Genomic DNA, 23105 nt, shown 5'->3' with positions numbered 1-23105 from the left:
TGAAGGCTGGTAAAGCCATGCAGCTAAGAGATGTGGAAGACTCATTTTCCCATGGAATATATTGATTAGTGTCTGAGTTAATTTACTTAAAGGTTGTATCTTTAACTCTGATTGGTAATATAGTCACATGGCTCAAAGGGCACAAAGGGGCACAGTGACTCTCAAGCCTCCCTGTGCCAGGTTCCCTCCCCTCCAGGCAGCTACTGTTGCTGTTTCTGCCAGAGACACTTATTCATGTTTGAGTCATTTTTACATAAAAGGCAAATACACGATTCTTCTTTGTTACTAAGTTCAGTTTATTTAATTAACTTTTTGTTGGTGTGCAAAAATGTGTGTTTTGTTTTAACGTTTTTATATATATAATCCTGTACTTTGCTCATTTATAGACATGATTCTATAACACATCTTTCCCTCTCCAGTAATATACTTTGAACGTCTTTATCAATCCATGAAGATGTTCTTAGGAGGTAAATTTTTTTTGTAATTATAAAATGGCTTAGCTGGAAGTTTTTGAGAAAATGCTTACATTGACACATTTTAAAATGGCAGTGCTCTAATTAATTAGACTTATTACTAGGCAAAATTTATTGTTCGAATGGAGGAGGTTTTGATTGTTGTGTCTATGAAATGACTACTGGTGGCTTTTTAAAGTGAGTATGACTCACAAAACATGTTTGATGTTAAGTTTGGAACGACTGTCATTAGTCCTGATTGGGAGTTTGTGTAATTCAAGATCTTACTTTGAAAGCTGTTAAGTCATAAAGCAGGCACATATATTTCCTTCTTGGCTGCAGTGCATCCCTTATGGGTCCATTTTAAAAAAACCAGTGTAGAGCCCATGCTGAACAGACCCCAGCCACTAGGAGCTGTAGGCTCAGGACAGACCACGAGCTATGACTTCATAGCTGCAAAAAGTAAGATTGAGAAGTCTGCAGTACCACGGGTGAGTCTGGCCTGCCTTCCAGACCAGGAGGTCAGCTGGCTGAGCCCTGGCCACCTCTCTGCTCATGCTCCTTGTAAAGAGACTTTTTGTCTTCAGGGTACAGGACATGATTGAGCGCACCCTGAGTACTTGTCAGGAGAACTAGTAGTACTTTTGGGAGAAACAAACTGCTTGTATTTAAGATAAAAGCTGTATTCTTGTCTTGTAGATCAGTGGGGGGGCTTAGACTCCTCGGGCCAGCTAGAGACTTCCAGAGGTCCTGAATGCTAAAAGCAATCCTTCCCCTCCTGGATAGATTACTTACAATAAAAGTAACTCTAAGTAAACTAAGTCCACTAGTCAGTCCCAAGATGGATGACTAATTATATATCTTAAAATAATATATAAAATATAAAATCAGCTCCATTTCTTTTCTCAATTTTTAGGATATCCATGCTTTGTCCAAGGATACCTTGACTCTCTCTGTTGTCTCATTCAGCTCTAGGAGTGGCTGATTCTTCAAGGGACTGCCTTCTTATAAGGGGGGGGGGGGTGATGGTGTCAAAAATTCTGAAGTTTCTAAAAAAAATGTCATTTTACAGAAAAGTTTCTTTATGCAAGCAAAAAATTTAAAATACCTCTGAAAATATTTTCAAGAACTACATTTTGTTTTTTAGTATACTGTGATGAAATCAGCCTTAATTTCAGTTCAACTAGTGTGTAAAAACATGCAGTGAGTGATTATTAGTCCCTGAAGGAGGCAAGACAGATGGAGCCCAGAATGGAATTGGCTTTATGATTAATTGAATCCTTAAAGAGTTGAATAGAGTTAGAGCTGCTCTGGCCCAATCAGAGCCCTGAGATGTCAGGTGCTGTCCTAAGCCTAGGAGAGAAAAGGACACAATGGCCTAGATTTATTCTCTACTAAGACAGACTGGGTATGTACAGCAGACAGTTCCCAGTTTTAAACTATCGATTCAAGATAATTGGAATAGAAACAAACAGTATTAGAGCCAGATCACAGGGACTTGTGCAAGTTGTCTCTTAAATCAGTCAGAGCCCGGGATTTGTTCTGGGGGCTCTGTATGAGTGAATCACTGAAACTCAGACACATGTGGAGCTGTCCAGCTAGGAGCAGAAGAGAGAGGAGAACCCCGAGCTGCCTGGAGTTGGAAACAAGGTGTAATTCCAGACTGCTTTTCTGTCTTTGGGGGCAGAAGTCTGCCAGAGAGGATTGTAATGCTCATTTTTCCTTTCTTTCTTTCCAGCAGAGATGCATAATGTATAGATTCAAAATAACTGCTCTTCTCCATAGTGAATAGATGGGTGTGTTCTTTTTTAATGTTTGGAGCAAATAAACACCTAGGGTAGCTGCTGCCTATGAGGGCCTTGCAAAGCAGGGAGAGGGGAGGAAGGACCACCAAGTCTGTGAGGACCAAGGGCTTGATAGATAGAATCATACTAGGAGGCCTGGTTTGTGTCAGACATTGTCTGGTGAGCTTGACAGCCTGGGATTTGCCTTCATAGTCAGGCAGAGTTGAGCAAGGAAGGAAGCCACATTTCCTCCCAACACACCATCTGACCAGTCTCCAGCCACAGTGTGGTGAGACATCACACCTAGACCCTAGCATGATTCTGATCTGAGCTCAGAAGACAGACATATGAGACACAGACTCGTCTACAGAAAGCTGATGATAAGTTCTCATTTTATTTCTCTAGGATTTTAATTTCCTTTTTGTAAAAGCAAGGGGAACAGAGAGCTAAGGCTCTTTCTTGCTGGCCTCAGAATGAGCAGATGAGTCCTGTGCCAAGTCCCTGGCAGAGTGCTAGCTGTACAATAAAGCCTCAGGGCGCAGGGAAGGCTCACCTTTACCTTTGAACTCTGCTGTTTTCCTCTCTGTGTGTTTTCCATTTTGAGCTCCTGTGAGTCAGGCTGCAGGCAGCTCATTTACATAAGAGTCAGCCAGAAGGAAAGCAGTTGAAGTCTGCTTTCATTTTGTGGTGGGAGGTGTTTTCCTGTTGAATTGCTAACCAGGCAGGTCAGTGGGAATCAAGGGCTCTCACTTATCCCTAGATGGAAACCAGCACAGCAAAACATGAGGGTGAAAAGAAGGGAGAAAAGAAGGAGGGGTGGGAACGTATCTGTACTGACATTTCTCAAACGGAACACACTTAAAAGGCAGTATTCCCAAGGGAAGGAGAGGAGGTTCCTTACTCTCACATTAGCAATGTTAAAATCAAGACCCATGTCTAACCCTTGTGTTATGAGGGTCTAAGTGGTGAAGACCACTTAGATATGGGTTCAAGCCAATGGAACATCTTTATTAGCCAGTCTGTGACTACACTGTGTGTTCGGGACCTGAGTGCAATCCTATGTCTTTCTCATGGTGAGCTTTTAAGCACAAAAGCTTCACCCTGGGCTAACACACCTCAGGTAGCAAGAACAGTTAGCCAGAAGTAGCACTGCAGAAGTCAAAAAGCATGGTTAATATCTTTAGAGACTTTCCCAGCTATGGACTTGGATGGATCGAGTTGTAGTTCTCTGTTTGGCTGGTGTTGCTGAATACCTGCAGGGTTCAAGGCCTGAATGCTCTGTTCATTATGAGCTCGCTGTGCCTACAGTCCGTGGTCTGTTACACAGGAGAACTTCACTTCCCTGCTGCCATGCTTGCATTCTCTTGATCTCACTGGCTACTCTGACTGTAACGTCCATGGAGTTTACTTTGCCTGTATTGCTGAGGTCCCTGTTGTAAACAATAGCATTGAGAAGGATCGAATCTCTCAGCCTCAGGCAGCCTTCAGTCTGATGAGAGGTGTATCCTCTTCCACAAGCTGTCTCATATCCCTCTTAGGCCCCAAGAATAAGCAACACTTGGGGCTTTCTCTCAGCTTTTGTCTGGGTATGATCTATGACAGGGAACATGGCAATACCATTCCTCATTGCTTGAAACTCAGAGGCCTCAAGAATACAGGGAGAGGAAGCGTGGTGGTGTGAAGTCAGTCAGTCTTTAGAAACACGCTCCCTTGCCATGCAGGGCCCAGGGAGCATCCTCACATACTGGAGCCTGGTTCTTAGTGCCTGTCTGCCTTGAGCGCTGCTTCTCCTGGGGTCTGGTAATGCGTCTGCTCTGCTTAGTGACCAGAGGACCACTTAGCTTCCATAGTCTGTTGGTTATATAAAGTGGAAGAGGAATTTTTTTGAGTATTTTCTTAGCCTTTGACTTGTTAGACCTTCATTGGAACCTAACCAGGGAGACATTCTGGCTACTGTTTCCAATCTTCCAAGATAGTCAGTGTGACTAAAAGCCTCTTTTTTTTGGTGTCCAGGGTGACACAGCCATCCTGCCCCATCTGTCTATGGGCGAGGCATTTCCAACAGAGGTCACATATGGATAGGTAGTTAGGGCCTGTCCGTGGTCCCTGACAGGAGGGATGCCAAAGAGGCTTGTGTGAGGGAGACTCCCTCTGCTTGGCATTGTTAGCTTTGGCATGCACAGTTCCTGCCAGACCTCCCTGCCCTCTTCTCTGCCTGGACCCCTAGACTCTGTGTATCCAGGTGGATGGGTGGCTGCATACAGCAAGGGTTGGTGCATGGGATACTCATTACAGTAGAACGAGGATGCAGGACAGGCATTTGCTCCAACATGCATCTCCTATGTCTCCTAGAGGGAAGAAGTCTTGTCCTTACCTTGCTCCCTTTCTGCATGGCACTATGCAGAAAGCTCCGGATAGCTTGGTGAATGTGATCCTTTCAGGAAGGGGAGGACTAAGCCAAGTTGTAGTCATGACTGAGAGCTTCTTGCTGAGGAAAACACTTTGGAGAATTTTACCCAAGGCCATTTACTACCATGGGTGTTTTGTTAACAGCTCGGTTCCCTACAGAACCATAGTGGGGAAGCCAGGGCAGCAAATCACACATATCCAAAGGTGCAGAGGGACTCAGGCGCTAAGAATACCAGGTCTCACTGACAGTGCGATGAGCGTGGCCAAACCCCTGGTCTGTCGGACTCTTATTTGGCAACAGGGAAGTTCTTCCTACAGCTGCTAAGGCCACGGGGAGACAGATGAGAGGCCACTATAAGATGATGCGGTTACCTTGAAAGAAGAGCAGTCTGTCTTTAAATAATGACACTTGGAAATCAATAGGGCAGCATTCTGGGGAGCTCCTGTACTGCCCAAGCATTTGTTTTCCTGTTGACTCTCACCTTTCTCCATGCCTGCAGAGACAGGCTGCCTTCAGCGTGGAATTCCTTGCCTATGGGTAGGAAGGAGTGATGAGATAGTGAGCACCCATGGGTATGCAGAGGAGAAATGCATTTGAACACTGTGCTTGCCAATCGTGCAACACAGGAAGCCAGCGTGTCTGACAAATGTTTACTGAATTGCATCTCTGTCATGCTCTCAGGAGACAGAAAGGTGCATTTGGCACAGCCACTGTTTCAGAATGTTTAGTCAGGGGAAGAAATGAAGGCTGCTTAGAAGTGTAAGCACCTATATGGTAGGCAGCAGACTAACACCTCTGCCATATGTTCTCATTGGGTCTGGGCAAGTAAGTTCTCCTGTGAAATAAATACAATTACATTTTCACTTTATGCATTAAGAAACTGAGGCTCAGGGAGGCCTTGGCACATAGACGGCCCATGCTTCAGCTGAGATGAAGCGGCCAATGTGACTTAAAAGCCTCACTCTTACCAATGTCACGCACCACTGAAGAGGGGCACCACGTACCTCCTGGTCTTCCACGGTAGTTTTGTGTATTTCGGACACAACCACAGCACCCCATGCTTACCGCTAGCCCACTGTAACTTGTGTTCCTGTTGTTTTCTCTCTCGTGGGTGCATAAACAGTATGTCTCCTGCCACATCGCTGTGTGCCATAGGTCATATCCCTCTCAGAAGGAAAATCCCAGGCCACCAATCAGAAGTGAGCATCAGTCAAGAAACTTGATTTCAGTGGCTCACCACGCCCACACAATGACCCCTGTCAGGTGCCCCAGTTGTGAATCGGGTTGGATTGTTCCTTGGGGGTGGTTGTTGGGGATTCTCTGTACTTTTGTATTCACTGCTTCCATGAAGTCTGGGATTGATAGCCTGTGTTCTGAAGCATGAGTGCCCAGCTCAGCAACACTCGGAGTCCCTGATGCTTCTCACAAGAGACATCCATACGGGTGACAGGGTGAACCCCTGAAGCAAGCACGAGGAAGCTGCTGTAGCATCAGGAGGGGGGTCTGCCATTGTCACTGAGCACTTTAAAAACAGATCCACCTCTGTAACTAGCACTGTTTCTCATCCTATGCCCTCGTTGGCGCACGGAACTATTCATGAATATTTGCTTTCCCAGAGGCAACTTCATACATGTATGTGCATGTGCTTATAGCTCAGAAATCCATCTGCGGTCCATTTGTTATCATAAAAGGCGGTGCCATTTTGAGGGTTTGCTGCTCAGTGGTGAAGCAGTTGCTTAGCAGGGCGGAGCTTTGGGTGACAAAGGTGCCACATGGAAGTCAGCGGGAGCCAGGGAAGGACGGTCAGGCAGATGCCCTTGTCTTTGAGTCTCTTTGATCTGTCATGGACAGCCTCCCAGACCCCATCCTCTACCTGTCACCCTCTCCTTGCTTGAGGGCTTGGAGAATTAGTTGTCTAAACTGCCGAATTCAGAACTCAGTTCACCCTGAGTTCGTTCCATCCTCCCATCTCTGCCTGGCTAATGAAGTGCCTGCTTGGTCAGCCAAGTCCAGGATCCCTGAGATGCTTTGTTAAGGAGCCCTCCCTTGGATGTTTGGCTTTTCTGACAGTTCTTGCTGTTGATCTTGGTAAGATTAAGTGAGGCAAATAAGAAGCCAACCTTTGCCTTCCCCTTTCCCCTCAGAGACACCAGCAGGTGTCAGCCGCATAGCACAAGCCCTAAGGGTTCTGAAGAATGTGTGCCTAGAGCCGGCCTCAGGAATGTAGCACTGAGCTCAGGTTCTGCAGAGAACCTTCCTCTTATGCCCAGGTCACTCATCCTGGGCCTTCCCAACTTGTGAGCCATTGTTTTGTTTTTGTTCACTCCGGAGGAGCTGCAAAGAGAGGGTGGGACCTGAGCACTGAAATGAGTTTGCTGTGGGGGTGACGTATGCTGCTCAGAAAGCTCGTATCTCGTCCTCTCTGTGCTCTCTCCTGTTCCTGTGGAACACCGTAATCTCTTTTTCCTCCTAAAGTCTCCGGACCAGGAACAATCCTACATACCATCAGATTCACCCCTACCTATACCAGCACTTACCCTGTTTGTCCTTAAAATTCTATTAATTCAAAACCATGTGCTGAGGGGCTGGAGAGGTTGAGTTGTTGAGTGGTTAGGGTGGCATCAGCCTGTAGTCCCAGCATTCGGGAAGACAGGCAGGGGATCTCTGTGGGTTCCAAGGTTATATAAAGAAACTGTGTCTCCGGAGGGGAATGGGGAGCAGTACTGAACTCAGTCCCCAGTATTCATTCAAGGCATCTCACATCTACAGTTCCTGTTGCCTTCTTGTGACATGTGTTCACAGACCCACATGCAGACACATACATGCATAATTTAAAAATCTTTAGAAGAGAGAATATGTCCTGAATATCTACCATGTACTGGCTACTTTTTTGTTGGGTGGAGATACAGTGGTGAGTGAGTAAAGTGGGCCTTTCCTCCTTTATGGTTTATCCTTATACCAGAGATTAATTCTTAAGGGTCTGGTGTCATCAAAACCAAATGCTTCCATATAAGTGTGTGTGTGTGTGTGTGTGTGTGTGTGTGTGTGTGTGTGTGTGTAAGAGAGAGAGACAGAGAGAGAGAGAAGAGAGAGACAGAGAGAGCGAGAGAGAGAGCGAGAGAGAGAGATGGAGAGAGGAGAGAGAGAGAGAGACAGAGAGAGACAGAGAGAGGGAGAGAGGAGAGAGAGAGAGAGAGAGAAGAGAGAGAGAGAGAGAGAGAGAGAGAGAGAGAGGGAGAGGGAGAGAGCGAGAGAGAGAGGAGAGAGAGAGAGAGAGAGAGGGAGACCAACCACGTATCTGGTAAGGGATTTCTATCTAGAATATATAGAGTACTTGCAGATCAACAACATATCACTTTATGGGTCAGTAATGAAAAGACAACCCATTTTTAAAGCAGAGGATCTGAATGAACAACTATTTGGGCAAAGTTTGAGGTAATGTTCTCAGTAGCATGACTCTGTTATCACACAGACAGGCCATAACAAGTGGGTAAATTTTATATATGAATTTTATCTCAATAAAGCTGTTTTCAAAAGCCAGTAGCAATATTTACGAAGGAAGTAGAGCATATAGGTGAGGCTTCCCGTGAGGATTAGTTAAAGAGACGTTTCTGAAGGGATGCCATTCTGGACCCAGCGCCCATGATAATACTAAAACTTTTCCTGGCAGAGGGGACAGCCAGAGGAGGGGTCTGACGAAGAACAAACTGAGCCAGCCAATGGAGCAGTCAGAGACAGGTGTGACAGGAATTGAGAGCCAGAGAGACAATGTTGCAATGTTGGCAGTACATCTCAAGACCTGGGATGCAGAACCCAGAGGCAATGTTGCTATCTGCTCCTAATGGCTTCCGGTAGCTCTTGAGAGGCCCACGTGATAGGATATGTGAAATATAAAGCAAGGACTGTATGGCCAGAATGTGCATCACCACCCACAGCTCTGTAACCTTGGGAAACTTAAATCTTGCAGGCAGTCTCCACCTCTGTAAGATGAGGACGGCGGCTCTACCTGGGGTGGGTCTGCCTGGGGTGGGTCTGCCTGGGGTGGCTCTGCCTGGGGTTGGCGTTTGGAGAGCTATTGAACTGATGCTTAGCATCCAGATGAGTGGGGTGTAGGTTGGAGATGTAGCAGAGATGTGGATCAATTGCAGAGCACTGCCTGGTATTCGCTCTTTATTCGTGTAACAAATATTCACTTAGTGTTTGCTGTGAGCTCCTCTGAGGGTTACTGTGAAGGAGAAAGGGGATGACAGAAATGCCAAGCGTGTGTTGGGCATGCAGTGACTTCTCAGTAGCTTTTGTTATTTTTATCATCGCCCTTGCTAGAGACAGAGGAATGTGTATTATGTTATAGGAGCTTTATAGGCTGCCGGAGTAGCTGGGCCATGAAGGTCAGGGCTTTAGTGAACTCTGGCCCTGATGCCAGACCTGGCTTTGCCATTGCTGTATCATTTGATGGAAACATTTCTTTTCCTCCTGTCTACTGTTTTGCTGTATGTTGCCCTGTAACAAATTATTCCCAGTTAAAATGGCAAATAGTTTTCATAGTGTGTGTAGGTCAGGCATTTCATTGTCTACATAGTGTGTGTAGGTCAGGCATTTCAATGTCTACGTCAGATGCAGATTGAGGTGGAAAGTTCTGCTCTCAGGTCACAGGTCACCACGCTGGTGCTGACTGCTGGCAAGAGCCTCAGTTCTGTTCACGGGCCTCTAGAAGCACTGCCACACATTCAGGTACTGGACAGCATTGCACCGAAGAGGACAGATTCCAACCTCTCAAAGTCTGGGTGTTTTGGAAAGACCTCCTTACAATGTGGGAATGGTGAGTTGGGTAGGAAAGGAATACCTTGGTAAGGCCTGGTCTCTGGAAAGACAGTTTAATATGCTGTGTCCCCAGAGGAGCTATTTAAGCTGCCTGGGTCTCAACCTCCATAGCTAAGAACTGGAGAGCACAGCGTGTATCATTTACTCCTCATGAGTTTGAGTGAGTTGTGGTGGTGGATGGACGGCACATAAAGCTCAGAGTCCAGGCACAGAAAGAGCTGTTCTCACACCAATATCAGCATCATGGCTGAGGGAGGGCAGCAACTACCGTGACTATAAGGAAACCTGAGCCCAGGAGCAGGCTCTCCTCCATAGTCTTCTATTCACACTGCCATCTTCAGTGGCCTTCTATGTGATACCTGAGCCTCTAACAGAAGTTGGGGTAATTCCCAATCATCCCTTATGTGAATAAACCACTCTGAGATAATCTGTGTGACCGGCTGGCCTCCCAAATCATCCAAGTGGATTATTCTCTTTCAGTTATTCAGAACCACAAGCAATTGGGAGCTGGCACTGGAACATGAAAGCTGTGAGGTCATTTCCTGTTGTTGTGTCTTGGTTTGCCCAGTCCTGTCAGTGGTGCTTCTCAGAGGTACTTGGAGGCTACAGTGCAGAGCTCAGAGAAGGGAGGACACCAGTGCTGACAACTGTGCAATAAAGAATGAGAAATACAGGAAAGAAATGTTCACAAAGACTCCTTCACTCCCATCTAGGCCAGAAGAAGGGATCCCGTTGGCTCCGAGTTCACACTGTCTGGGGAACACTTTGGTTTTGTTTCTAGAATGTCAGATCTCCTGGAGTCTTACAGTGTGGTTGACCACCCTCTTCCCCTGAGTTTACTGTGCACTTGGCATTAAGGAGCTGTTCTGGGAAATCTGAGGAGCCTCCCCTCCTGGAAAGTAGGGTCTTTATGTCGACAATCACATGGATGGTGGTGACCCATATCAAAGGGAAATGGGCAAAGATTCTGATATAATCATACATGGTATTTATTTTTAATACAAGAGAGGGAAGATTTTTTTCCTTTCTATCTTATTCCCTTACATGGCATGAACCTATCTTTTTTTTAATTAAAAGATAGAAGATGTAAATTTTAGACATAGAAGATGCTGTTGGATTTTCTGGTATGAGTCCTTTGAATTCACATGCCAGTTCTCATGGTCTCCGTGCCACTTCAGCCTGCACAGCCTTAAGTTTGGGGTGTGTTCTATAGTTGTTTAGATCCCTCAGCCTGGTGACAGTAGGCATTGCCAGGGAGGATGGCCAGGCACACTTCAGAGCCATGTTCTCCTTACTAGGGCTGAGCAAGTGGGTCTCCTCCCTCATCACATCTGCTCCCAGTTCTTCATCCTTCCTTTCTTCACTCCTGCACTCCACCTTCCTTCCTGGGCTGACGACCCAAGAGCCCTCCGTCATGGATCTGCTGGATCTAGTTTACCCTGAGGTTAGCTGCAGAAGCCACTCCCCAGCTACATTGGAAAGGATTAGTAAAGCTTTAATTCAGTCTGTTTTCATGTTTTTATTTGTTTAAGTTCAGTGGTTTTGAAGAAAAAGACTATCTACCATTTAAACTGTTTCTCCAGGTCTGATAAGGAAAAAATAAAAGGAAAAAGAAAAAGAAAAAGAAAAAGAAAAAGAAAAAGAAAAAGAAAAAGAAAAAGAAAAAGAAAAAGCTTAGCTCAAGAAGAACTCTTGAGCTCAGTCTGGGGTTCACAGCAGCTAAGATTGACTCCAGACATCGGTTAGTAATTCATGCTGTACTGAGGACAGCCAGGGCAGAGTGGGAAGTGTGAACCTGCTTGTCTCTGGGGAGAGCTTAACCTGCAGTAAAGCGTTGTCAATGGGAGCAGGAGCAGAGCCAGCATAGAGAGCTTCCAGCCAGAGGGCTAGCCATGCACAAGCTGCCCTGCAGCCTGGCCCTGGCTTTTGCATCTGGGCTCAGGATGACTGCTCTGAATCAGACCCTCTGGTATGGCTCTAAGTACCAGTCATAGCCAGACCAGTTGATTGTCCCATGCTAGCACTTAGCTTCATATCCCTCCATTCCTAGGGAAAACCTCAGAGGGTAATTAATGGCAGTAGGAAGAGCTTGATTGCACTCAGGAAGACACTAGATTCATGGTGAAGTTGGAAAAATCACTTGGGAATATGCAGAGCTAGAAGCTGGGGCCTAGTGGTGTCCTGCTGGGACCTGCCTGATGATGTCCTTGCTCTCACTGGCCCCCTGGACCTCTTGGCATCTAGAGAGCCTATAAGTGTGTTCTGAGTTGCTGAAAGAAGGGTGTGTCTTCTGTGGTGTGTGAAGTTAGGCCTAAGTCCCTGAAGACCTTTAAAAGGGAAGATCTCTGTTAAAAGACAGATGACAGGCTATTGGCTAGAGTTTGATGGAGATCAGAGTGTGTGTGATGTGCTAAACTGAGGTAGGAAGGCCTATGTCATTTCTTTCTTTCTTGAAGCTATATGGCAGGAAGAGCACCACTGCAAGCCTTTGGAACAAAATGGTACTTGTTAAATTATATGTGGTGACACATACTATAACATAGCACTCTGGGGGCTAATGCCAGAAGATTATGAGTACAGAGCTAGCCTGGGCTACATAGCAAATTCCAGGCCATTCAGGGATACTGTTACGATCCCTGTCTCATAAAAGAAAAACAGGGTCAGGCAAGATGGCTCAGAGAGTAAAGGTGCTTCCACCAATCGTACAGACCTGTGTTCAATCCAAGGACAGTTGTCTTACTATCCTCCACATGAAGACACACACACACACACACACACACACACAATTTTAAAGAAACTTTTTAAAAAGTGGCAACTTTTGTGTTAGGAATATGGTAGGGCTTTTCCCTTCCAAAGAGGCAGAATGACTCCATGGATCCATTGATGGGAACGGGAGTAATTCAACCCCAACTTTGGCTTTCCATCAAAGATGCTCACAGCTTGGGAAGAACTTATTTTACAGTCAGTGCTCTGTGAGAAGATTCAGTGAGCACTGAAGTCCTGCAAGGACTCGGTGACCTGGGATCCCTCTTAGTGTTTTAGTACTATGAGTTTCCTAAGAGAAATAACTTTTTGATCATAGAAGTGTTATCTTTGAGCCTTGGGGACAGGTCTACAAGGATGTGCTGCTATTAAAAGTATGAACAACAAGACCTTTGCAGTGCTCCCAAGTGCTAGGGTCAAACTGGATCTCTGCAACGAAAGTTCTGACCTGGCTGTGAGCAACCGGACCTGCCTCCTTGTAAACCCCAGATAGTCAGTTCTTGCCTAGTGTGTTGGTTTGAAGGGTATAAAGCAGTGCAGACTCCGAAGGGCCTTCATTCATACAGGTTTGGGTCTATACATTCCTAGGCTATTCCTTTGGGAAACAATGCTTTCTTTTGACTATTCTCACTGGCATGGTATTGTCAGGTGAAGCTGTTTAATTCACCTGGTTACCTGCCAGGGAAAGACTGTCATCTGCCTGAGCCTAGCTCCTCACTCCCATGCATTTTGGCACACAGTATCAACAGGGTACTTCTCCTGGAAAGGAAGAGTTCGTTCACTTTATATTGGGACTAGCCTATGTGGTGCCAGTGGCCATCAGGCTCGTCCCTGTCAGGAGAGGGGAGCAGCCCGAGAGAGGGTCCTCTCGTTTCCCATAGGTTGTACTTGCTTCTGTCATCCTACCTTTTCATCTCCTTAGATGAGTCTGAGTTTAGTTTAGTCACCACTGTGGCAGTGAACACCCTTAACCCCAGCACTCAGGAGGCAGAGCAGCCAGTTCTCTTGAGGCTAGCTTGATCTGCAAAGTGAGTTCCAGGACAGCCACGGCTACACGGAGAAGCCCTGTTTCAAAAAACCAAAACAACAAAACCAAAATTAGAAGCAAAACAAATAAACCATAAGCCAGATAAAACAGACTCCAGATGATCTGTTTGCTCCCAGATATCATGTTCAGGGGATCTGTTTCTTGGTGCAGTAGCATACCTACTCTGTGCCTTGCACACAGTGGGTACTCACCTCATATTGCTTAGGTATTGACTGAGCTTCATCTGCTGCCAGCTTCTGGGAGGAAAGCAAACACCCTGAACCCGTCATTTGTTCTATGTGTGTCTCCCTCTCTGTCTCTGCTTCAGACCGACAAATACATAGGTCAGTCTCACTTTGCAGGGCCTTGCCAACCACACTGGGGGGGGGGGGGGGGACTTTATTGGTTTCCTTTAGGCTCTGGTCTTCCCGATGAAGACAAGAGACCATTTTCCCATGGTATGGCACTGCTTGTAGCCAGGGGACTGATTCTCTCTCTGAAACCAGCCATCCCCTGGGCCTGTCTTGAGCTGGTGCTTAGTTTATTGTGCCTAAACATCAGGGAAATGTGAGAGATTCCTACCCACTGCCTCTCTCCTAGACTGCTTGCGCCAGCTGCAAGGCCCTCATGAGGCTGTTAGGTGTCTCTCTGTGGCAGATTCATTGTTCCATATTTTTATTTAATTACTTACTTTTACAGCTCTCAGAATAAATCTAATTATCCATCTGTTATGCTACATTCTGGCAGTGCAGTTCATGCAACTCTCTCTCATTGTGTGATATTTGTCAACCTGACCTTGCCCTCCTCCAAAGCTCTTGCCCCTTCGTGTGGCTCAGCGCCAACTCCTCGGTTGGCCCCTTGCACCAGTCAGTCTGTGAGGACCCTCAAGTTGCTCTTAGAACTGGGGTTGGTGAGGACTGAAGGGAAAGGGGAGAGTCAAAGAGCCGTCTCTGAGGTCGCACTGAACTGAGAGAGGCTGGAGAATCGGGTGGAAAGCCAGAAGAAAGCAGTTCTTGCCACTGCTCCAGTCCCTCCCCAGAGGGTAGCCAGATGAAGTCCGACTGAAAGGGAGGTGACAGTGGCCACCTGTGGCATGTGTTTGCACTGCCTAGCCATGGACTTGAGTCACAGCTGGCATGATAGATGGCAGAGGCAGACATTTAATTTATTAGAAATGGTTTCAGGAGCCATGTGGAGGTTACTAGCCTCCCAGTCTTTGCTTTTCTTTCTCCTGTCTAAAATTATATTAATATGATTAGAAATTAATTTGTTGGTATAAGCAATTGTAGGCATTCCCAGAGTGCTCTGGTAGAGGTTGGACAGCTCTATTGCCTCCCTTTTCTTTAGTAGCGAGGGGACCAAGGATGGTGGGGACACGTGGAGCCTGGCCAAAGGAATCAAACAGGAGGGGAAGGAGAGGGGGAAGAAAAGGTAAAAGTCAGGACATCGGTTGGGGTGGTCTTCGGGAGCTCATAGAGTAGAGAGGCATCCAGTAAGGTAGGGAGATCATGTGACAAACCTGGTTAACAAGGCTCCAGCCCCCATTGCCTCAGCAGAGCTGGGGTCCAGCAGACACAGGGCTGGCCTCTCCCTGCGTAGCTCACTGCACACATGCATTGGATAGGGCTAGACGCTTGAGTAAGGTTGCGTGCTATGAGATGACAAAGCGCAGTCTCCATTTTCAAGGAATTCATAGTGTGGCAGAGACGCTGATCCACCAGACGGGAAGAGTATTGAAGGAGGAGGGTAAAGGCATCAGGAAAGCAGAACAAGACTGGGGACGTGGGGTGGGGGTGGGGGTGGGGGTGGAAGTGGTGTGTGAGGTGAGACTTGAAAGACTAGGAACAGCTGGAGATGGCATCAGGGAGGGGGATGGGTAAGGGCTGCAGGGGGGAGGGTGCTGTAGAAAGCATGGCATATTTAAGTGAAGACCCTCCCTCACTGATAGGTGGTTTTCAGCCGACGGACTCCGATGGCTTGCTGTCTCACCTGCTGGGCCCTCTGTTCAGGAGGCTCACTGGCTGCCCCCATACACACGCTCCACTTCCAAACAGAACGTCACCAGGTTGGAGCCCGTTACAGCCCAGCGACCAGGCCCTCCATCTCTCCCTTTCAGGTTAAAGCTTGGCAAGCACCAAAGAAAGCCTCTCCCTTCACTGTCCCTTCACTGTCCCAGTCCCACCCACCCCAGCCACATGGCCTCCTCAGCCAAGCTTTTCCATCTTCAGAGCCTCTGGTGATTTTCTCTAAATTCCCTCATTCCAACAAGCAAGATTCAGTGACTAATTGCTGGTATTTTTTCCCTCAAGACTCTATTTATATAGGCTGTCATGGTGGGGTGGGGTGAGGATGGGGGAGGGGACGCAGCCTCTGGGAGGGCGAGTGGTGCTGATCTCCCATACTGCCATCATTAGACTGCAGCCCATGTGGCACCGATGTCCACACGTCGTCCTTATTCTCTGTTTTTTTTTTTTTGTTGTTTTTTTTTTTGTCATTTCAACATTTGGCTCTTTGAACATCTGACATCCTTTTATGCTCCTGTCTCCACAGAAGACTGTTGTATTTTGTCCCCACTGAAGCTGCATTTTCCTTTTGTCAGATTTTTCGCTTTTTTCTTTATTGTATTTTGATCAGTGTGGCCGTTTAGGTCTGGGTTTTATTGAGAGCTTTTCATCTTCTTGGCAGTGGGCCTCACAGCCTGGTCTCTGTAAAAGCTGGGCTCTGCTGCCTGCCCAGAGGCCCACCCTCCTGACCATGGCATAGAGAGACTAGCTTGCTGTAAGTCCAGGGATGTTCTTGCCTAGGGCCTCTCAGTGCGTGGCACACAGCAGAAGCACCTGGAAGGTTGTTAAATGCAGATGGCCACTCACCTTCTCCAGTTACTGATCTAGCAAAGCTGGCTTGAGGCCTGAGGGTTGTCTGCCCAGTTCCCAGATCATACAGTGCTGCTGGCCAGAGACAGACTTTGAGGACTGCTGCAGTGCTGTTTGACTCGAGCCTGGCATCTAGCACAGGAAAGGTAGATTAGCAGGATGTGTGAATGGTTTCTTCTCCCCATTCTGCATCAGGCTCTGAAGTGAAGGGATGGGTGATGTTGGCAGTATTGTCATGTTGTGCTGTGAGTCCAGTCTTGTGTGACACCCACAGTCCTCTTTTAGGTCTTAGCATCTTGTCAGAAAATGCAGGTAAGAAAGCCACCATCTTGGCCTTCCAGCTAGCAGCTCACTATGAGTGCCCACTATAATCCCTCGAACCCACACTGCCCTCCAGGTCTCTGCTCCGAATGTGACATTGGAGAAGTGACTTAGCTCTCCGTGACTCAGTCTGTGCACCTGCCTCCCTGGGTCGTCACAGAGGACATGAGCCGGTATTGAGAAGTCCCTGAGAGCTACTGAGTGGAGGCACCCCAGAAGCTGCTCTCCTCAGGGCTGGAGCACTCTCTCATTTCTGTCTCCAGAGGCCTAAGAACCTGAAGAGGGTATAGAGGGCGTCCTACTGTCCACCAGACAGGGCCTGGAGCCCTAGAACTGAGGTTAGCTCACTGGAAACCTCTGTTGTCTGTCTGAAGAAAAGGTGCAGGTGAGTGGCATTTACCACCAGGGCCTGAGGGTGGCACAACAGTGGAGGGGCTAGGTCAGGGTGTCCAGTCCAAGGCCAGGAGGAGTGGAGCTCCATTATTCTGAGTCCGCCTTGCTGGTGTTTGTACTTCCTGCCTTTCCTTCAACTCTCACCTCAGGCATGGCAGAAGTAGTTGAGTCTTAGGTAGAGGGCCAGTATTGACAAGGCTAATAACGTTGTTGGCGTGTGAAAGTAGTATCAGATGTCTTATCGTTAGTTTCTTATTTAATATTCATGAAGACTATGAAGTAAGCTTCATTTTACAGATGTAGAAGCCTTGGCAAAGATAGGCTAATTAACTTGTCTCAAGGTCATACATGAAAAGAATCTGGATTCAGGTCTGTGTGGCATTTCCTTCTGCAGAGTCATTTACCCCTCTGTCTAGTCTGGCTTTAACCTGTTCCCAAGAACCTTTGCCCCTCCACTCAGCGTCCAGGTTCTATGAAAAGTACTTGATGTCTTCCATAGAGCCTAACAGGAAGCCTTATACAGACAGCGGCTGGACACGTTCCCTTCGTGCCTCTTGCTCCAGTGCAGAAACTAAGAGAACCTCCTTCACTCTTCTTGTCCCACTTGAGTCAATAGGTTCCGTGATCACCCTACTTAGGTGTGACTGTTCCTTCCAATCAAGGGGCCGTGGCACTTTAATAGGGTACCCTGAAAGACTGAACTGCCTTGAAGACTCAAATAACTCTCAGATGACAAAAGCACTTTTATGAGCTAGCGGACAAGAGCATGGTCCACAGCCATGGGAGGTCAGAATGGAAGGCTATGTATCTGCTAATGGAAGGTCAGTGTATCTGCACTTGAATTTCATGGTATCCTGCTGTGCTTCACGCAAGTATCTACACACAAGGAAAGAAAGGACAAAGGTCTGCTCCAGGCTTGGCCTTATTGCCAGTGCCACCTTTAGTTCCTGGTGGCACCCTGAGCTCAGTTCCCAGACTTTCCAGTTTAGAGTCTTGCTTATCTCAGGCCCTGCCCCTGTATCCTGAATGTGGGCTGTGCTAGGATCAGGGCCCAGGTCCAGCCATGCTTCACGCTGTTCAACCCGGCCCCGCCGAGGTTCCTGTCACTCACACCCAGGCAGGCCATCCCAGTCCTGTGTGCCCATGCCCAGGCAGAGCTGCCTGCACATGCCAGTCCACCTCTGAATAGGTTCAGTGTTTTCTCTTTTCCAGGTGTAATCTAAAATTCAGTCCCTAAGGAACACTAAAGCATCGAGCCTTTGTTCCCCCTCGCTATTTGGGCCATAGAGACGGAGTGTCTGATTCAGTGACAATTACTGAATCTTAAATAAACCATTCCTATTATGACATTAACTATTTTTGAGTATAACTTTTTCCTTGACATTAAAATGATCCTTGCAGAAGGCCTTTTAATGATTTATCTGAGCTAGAGTTAAAGGGTTTATAGAAAGCATTTTTTAAAAATTTTCTTAAAAGGAAAAATAGCCTCCTCCTGCTCTCCTTCCTTCCTTCCTTCCTTCCTTCCTTCCTTCCTTTCTTCCTCCCTTCTTTCCTTCCTTCCTTTCTTCCTTCCTTCCTTCCTTCCTTCCTTCCTTCCTTCCTTCCTTCCTTCCTTCCTTCCTTCCTTCCTTCCTTTTGAGACAGGGTTTCTCTGTGTAGCCCTGGCTATCCTAGAACTCTTTGTAAACTAGGCCAGCCTGGAAATCACAGATACCCGCCTCTCTGCCTCTGCCTCTCTGCCTCTCTGCCTCTCTGCCTCTCTGCCTCTCTGCCTCTCTGCCTCTCTGCCTCTCTGCCTCTCTGCCTCTCTGCCTCTCTGCCTCTCTGCCTCTCTGCCTCTCTGCCTCTCTGCCTCTCTGCCTCTCTGCCTCTCTGCCTCTCTGCCTCTGCCTCTTGTATGCTGGGATTAAAGGCAGGACCACACCCACATTAACCTGGGTATTTGTCTGACTTCAGGTGGACAGTGTTAACCGAGCATTAGGCTTCTCCTCTGCTCTTAGTGACTTCGGTTTTTGCCATGGTCGTCTTTCTAGACAACTCCTCAGCAGATAGCTATCTTCCTCTGCACATCTCTATTGGCTATTAATTTTGCCTAATAGAGGTAAGAACTATTCCCATTCTTTGCTCTGGACCTATGATGCTTAACTGAATGCTGGGCATAGTCAACAACTGACTGGCCCAGACAAATAGCTTGTTCACAAACCAAACCACCCATTATTCTGTCTCTAGAAGCTGTAACTAACTAGGATTCTTCCTCGGTTCCTAAGGATTTCCACAGAGGGAGAAGTCTTCCCTTTCCTTTTAGGCCTCCCATTCTCGAATCTGATCAGTCAGGTAAAGAGCCTCTGGCAAGGTCACGCATCCTCCCTCCCGCATCTAAGGAAGCTATGGGGCTGGGAGTATAACTTAATTAGAGTGTTTATCTAGCTGCCCAAGGCTTTAGTTCAGTTCTCATCACTAACAAAAACGAGAAGGAAGCTCTTTATTCTTCCTTGTCAAACTTTTATTTCGATATATGTATGTGCAGCTGCTTGTCTGTCTGTGTACCATGTGTGCAGTGCTCATGGAGGCCAGAAGAGGGCATCAGATCCCCTAGAGCTGGAGTTACAGGTGAGTCTCATGTGGCTGCTGGGAAACAAACCCAGGTCTCTGGAAGAGCAGCCAGTGCTCTTAGCTTCTAAGCCACCTCTCCAGCCCCTTTTAATCCTTCCTAAGCCACAATAAGTCCTTCTCGGTTCCTAAGCCAGGCTGGGGAGGCCATGCAACACAGTGCCCTCCTCTGTTTGAACATGAACAAAGCTGCATGGGAAACCCATGTTAGTGAGACCTGAGAGACCCGAGAGACCTGAGAGACCAGCCTCACAATTTGCAGCTAGGCAATGAGGCCATGTTCATCCACCCCCAGAGAAGACCAGGAACCTGGTGCTGCATGTGCCTTGTAGAACCTGGACTAAGTGTTTATAAAGATCCTTCCAAATACCAATGATGTAAAGTATTTGGATGGTTCACCATACTGTTCACCATATTTAAACTGTCAGAAACCTTAAATATCTGAGCAAAACCTCAGCAAACAAAGGATATTTTGGGGCTCGTTATGTATGTTGTACAGCAGAGACATTTGTAGACTATATGACTTCCAAATCTTGTAAACGGAGCTCTCCCCGGTGCTGTCACCCTCAGCTGTAGACCATCCCACGGCTGCTGCCTCTCTTGCTATTAAGAGATTGCTCATTCATAAACATTGCTACAGTTGTGTAGCAAAAGCAACTCCGATTGAGATGAATTTCATCCTGGGAGATGTACTGTGTTCATCAAGCTTATTAGAACACAGAGATGGGAGTGGGGATGAAGGGAAAGGCTGTGTGGTTTCTCAAAACACATCGCAGAACTGTTGAGAGCGAGGTCTGGCTGAGGGGAGAATCCGTCCTGAGCCTCACAGGATCCACTTACGCTGTTTTCTCTGTGCTTAGAGCAGGGGTTGACTGCATAGTTTCCTTGGAAGATGCCCTTGGTCTGCAAGATGAGGCCTGTCCTTCTTCCCTCCAGCTGCTAGCACCTGTGGGATGGCAGGCCACTAGCTGGAATAATAGCCTAGACACTCATCTTCTCTGCACTCTCCGGTAAACTTGTCAGATCTCTGTGTGGAAAACCTCCCCGGTGCTTTAGCCTAAACTTCCTTCTGTTTAGCCCTGTGATTCCTGCCTCACCTCCCTCCCTGCCAGACACAATTGCTCAGACTTCTCAGAATAATTAGAGGCCACAGATAATTCTCTTTAGCTCCTCTCTTCCTTGTTCCCCATCCTGTGGTCTCCCTCTAGCCCGTTCTAATTAACTTCTTTGATCCTTCCTCCCAGTCTCTCCCTCTAGCTTGTTAATTACATTTTCCCTCTTGGATTCTCTTAGCACTGCCTTTGTCTATCCAGCTACAGGAGCTGAGGATGAGAGTCCCGGGTCATTGCCTGGAAGCTGGTACTTCTTCCTTATTCCTGCCACAGATGGACCCTCCCACTTCTGAGACGGCTGAGCATAAAGCAAACATGGACACAGTGCAGTGACGGAATGACTTACTCTGGACATCTTAGAGCTTTATCAAATCCTTTCATCTCCTGTAATTCTGTGACATATTCTTGCTCTCCCCCACTTTATAAATGACGTAAGAGATGTCTTCCCCTTATCTGAGGCACATAGCCTGGAAAATGCTGGATGCAGGACTTGAACCCAGGTTTCTCTAAGTCTACATCAGGACACTCCTCCGTCAGTTCACTCTCTGAAGTTGGGATCTGGGTAGGACAGAAAAAGGCCTAGATCATTGGCTTTTAGCTACCAAAGGACCTACCAGTTCATCAGCCCTCAGCTGGGACCACTGTCCCCTTAGGGCTCACTACAGAAGCACCTTGATGAGGCTCTGCAAGGTCAGAAATCTGTTTCTGCAGAAAACAGGTTTTGATCAATCATTGGCTTGCCTGTTTTTTGTTTGTTTGTTTGTTTGTTTTTTGTTTGTATTTTGGGTTTTTGTTTGATTTGTTTTTGTTTTTTTGGTCAAGCTGGCATTACATTCACACTAAAGCCAAGGATGACCTTGAGCGTCTGAACCTCCTGTCTCTGCCTCTAAGATTGGTTTATGTGGTTCTGAGGCCTGAACCCAGGCTTTGTGTGTGCTAGGCAAGTTCTCTGTCATCACAGCTCCGTCTCTGGCTGACCTGCTCACAGTTTTGACTCACTTTTCTGACAGTTTCATCTCTCAGAAGATTAAGAAAACAACAAAGAAAAAAATCCCCACTGAAATTGTACTGTGATCAATAAGAAGAATTCATTTGGTTGCTGTGAGACATTGGAGAGCCTTTTTAGAAACTGACTATGTTTGGAGAAGCCAAGGGGAATGTAGAAAGTCTCTGACTCTAGGTTTACGGCAAAGCAGATTTTAGAAGGTCTCAGAAGAAGTGGGTATGATGTCTGGACCAGATCTTTGACAAGGACTGCTCAGTCTGAAAGCTGAAATGTTCGGATTAAAGCTGGAGTGCTTGCCACAGGCACCAAGGGCCTACAGAGCCCACAGGCTTCGTGGGGACCAGCTAGAGTTTATATAAAAAGTTAAAAAACCAGGAAGGGTCAGAGAAATAGGGAAGGAGCAAGCCTCAGAACTGTCAGGGTGCGGATGGCAGAAGAGAGAGGAGTAGCAAAAAGACCTGAGCAGCTGATGTTGGGAGGAGGGCGGGAGGCGTAGATCATCTGTTTGCTGCCCGTGACTCTGTGTGCTGGACAGCCATGATCTTCCGTTTTGCCTCTGCCTTCTCTCAGGGGCTATGGGATTCCTGGAGTAAGCAAGCACAGAGAACAGGAGCTTGAGGTCAAGGCTCTGGTTCTGAGTTCAAGAGCTTCTCCAAACTAAGGTCTGAAAAGTCAGATGTCAAAGGAGAGCCTAGGGGCTTCTTCATGAGGCCTGGCTATGAGTGAACCTTTGCGGTCCGTTGGGGATGGAAAGGGACCTGGAGACCAAACCCTGAAGAATAACTTAGTCCTTCCCTGCTTCCCCTCTTTTTTATGAAAGAACAAATATCAGTTTCAGTGATCTCAGTCACAACAGAGGACTGTGGACTGTGATGCTAACACGAATCTAAAACCTTTCATTATGAGCTCCCAGGAGGAGCCTGCATGCACCCTCCTGCTTTTAATTTCCTTCCTCAGAAAAATCACCAGCAATGAGATGGGCCCAATGATAGATGCTCAGAGGAAGTCTGCATTTCTTAAAAATGTGTGCTGGAGCCACAGTGTAAGGTAATGCACACGGGAAAGACACTGAAGGTGTGGACTGTACAGTGTAAGCTAATGCACACGGGAAAGACACTGAAGGTGTGGACTGTACAAGGGCCTCCACTATGGGCTTGTCCCGAGAGCTCAGGCCACGCTGTCCAGTCTGAGTTGTGAATCTTTTTTTCTCCTCTGTCCCTGCCTCCCTCCCTCCTTTTTCTTTCTTTCACATCTTGGTACTTTGATTTAGCCATGGCAACAGATGACACAGGAAGAAGCTAATAATTAGCATGTTGGGTCCATGACAGAATGAAGATCAAAAAAAAGAAAGTGACAGGCTAGGATGAAAGGCACAAGCAGCAATGTGATGCTTTAAAGTTTCTATTAAAGATGTAAGTTTAAGCGGCTGGAGAGAGGGCCAGGGAGCGAGAGCAGTTGTGGTTCTTACAGAGGACCCAGCAGTTCAGTTCCAAGCAGTTCACAACCACTCATCACTTCCGTTCCAGGGTTCTA

At 47.1% G+C, this 23105-nt stretch overlaps 1 protein-coding gene across 6 annotated transcripts in view; it reads left to right on the top strand.

The window, feature by feature from the left end:
• The window catches only part of Sil1 (SIL1 nucleotide exchange factor), a 231934-nt gene that overhangs the window by 196965 nt on the left and 11864 nt on the right, over nt 1-23105 (top strand). The window lies entirely within an intron of this gene.

The sequence above is a fragment of the Rattus norvegicus genome, chromosome 18 (genome assembly GCF_036323735.1).
Source record: "Rattus norvegicus strain BN/NHsdMcwi chromosome 18, GRCr8, whole genome shotgun sequence".
Lineage (NCBI taxonomy): Eukaryota > Metazoa > Chordata > Mammalia > Rodentia > Muridae > Rattus > Rattus norvegicus.
This window is presented reverse-complemented; position numbering and strand designations above follow the sequence as displayed.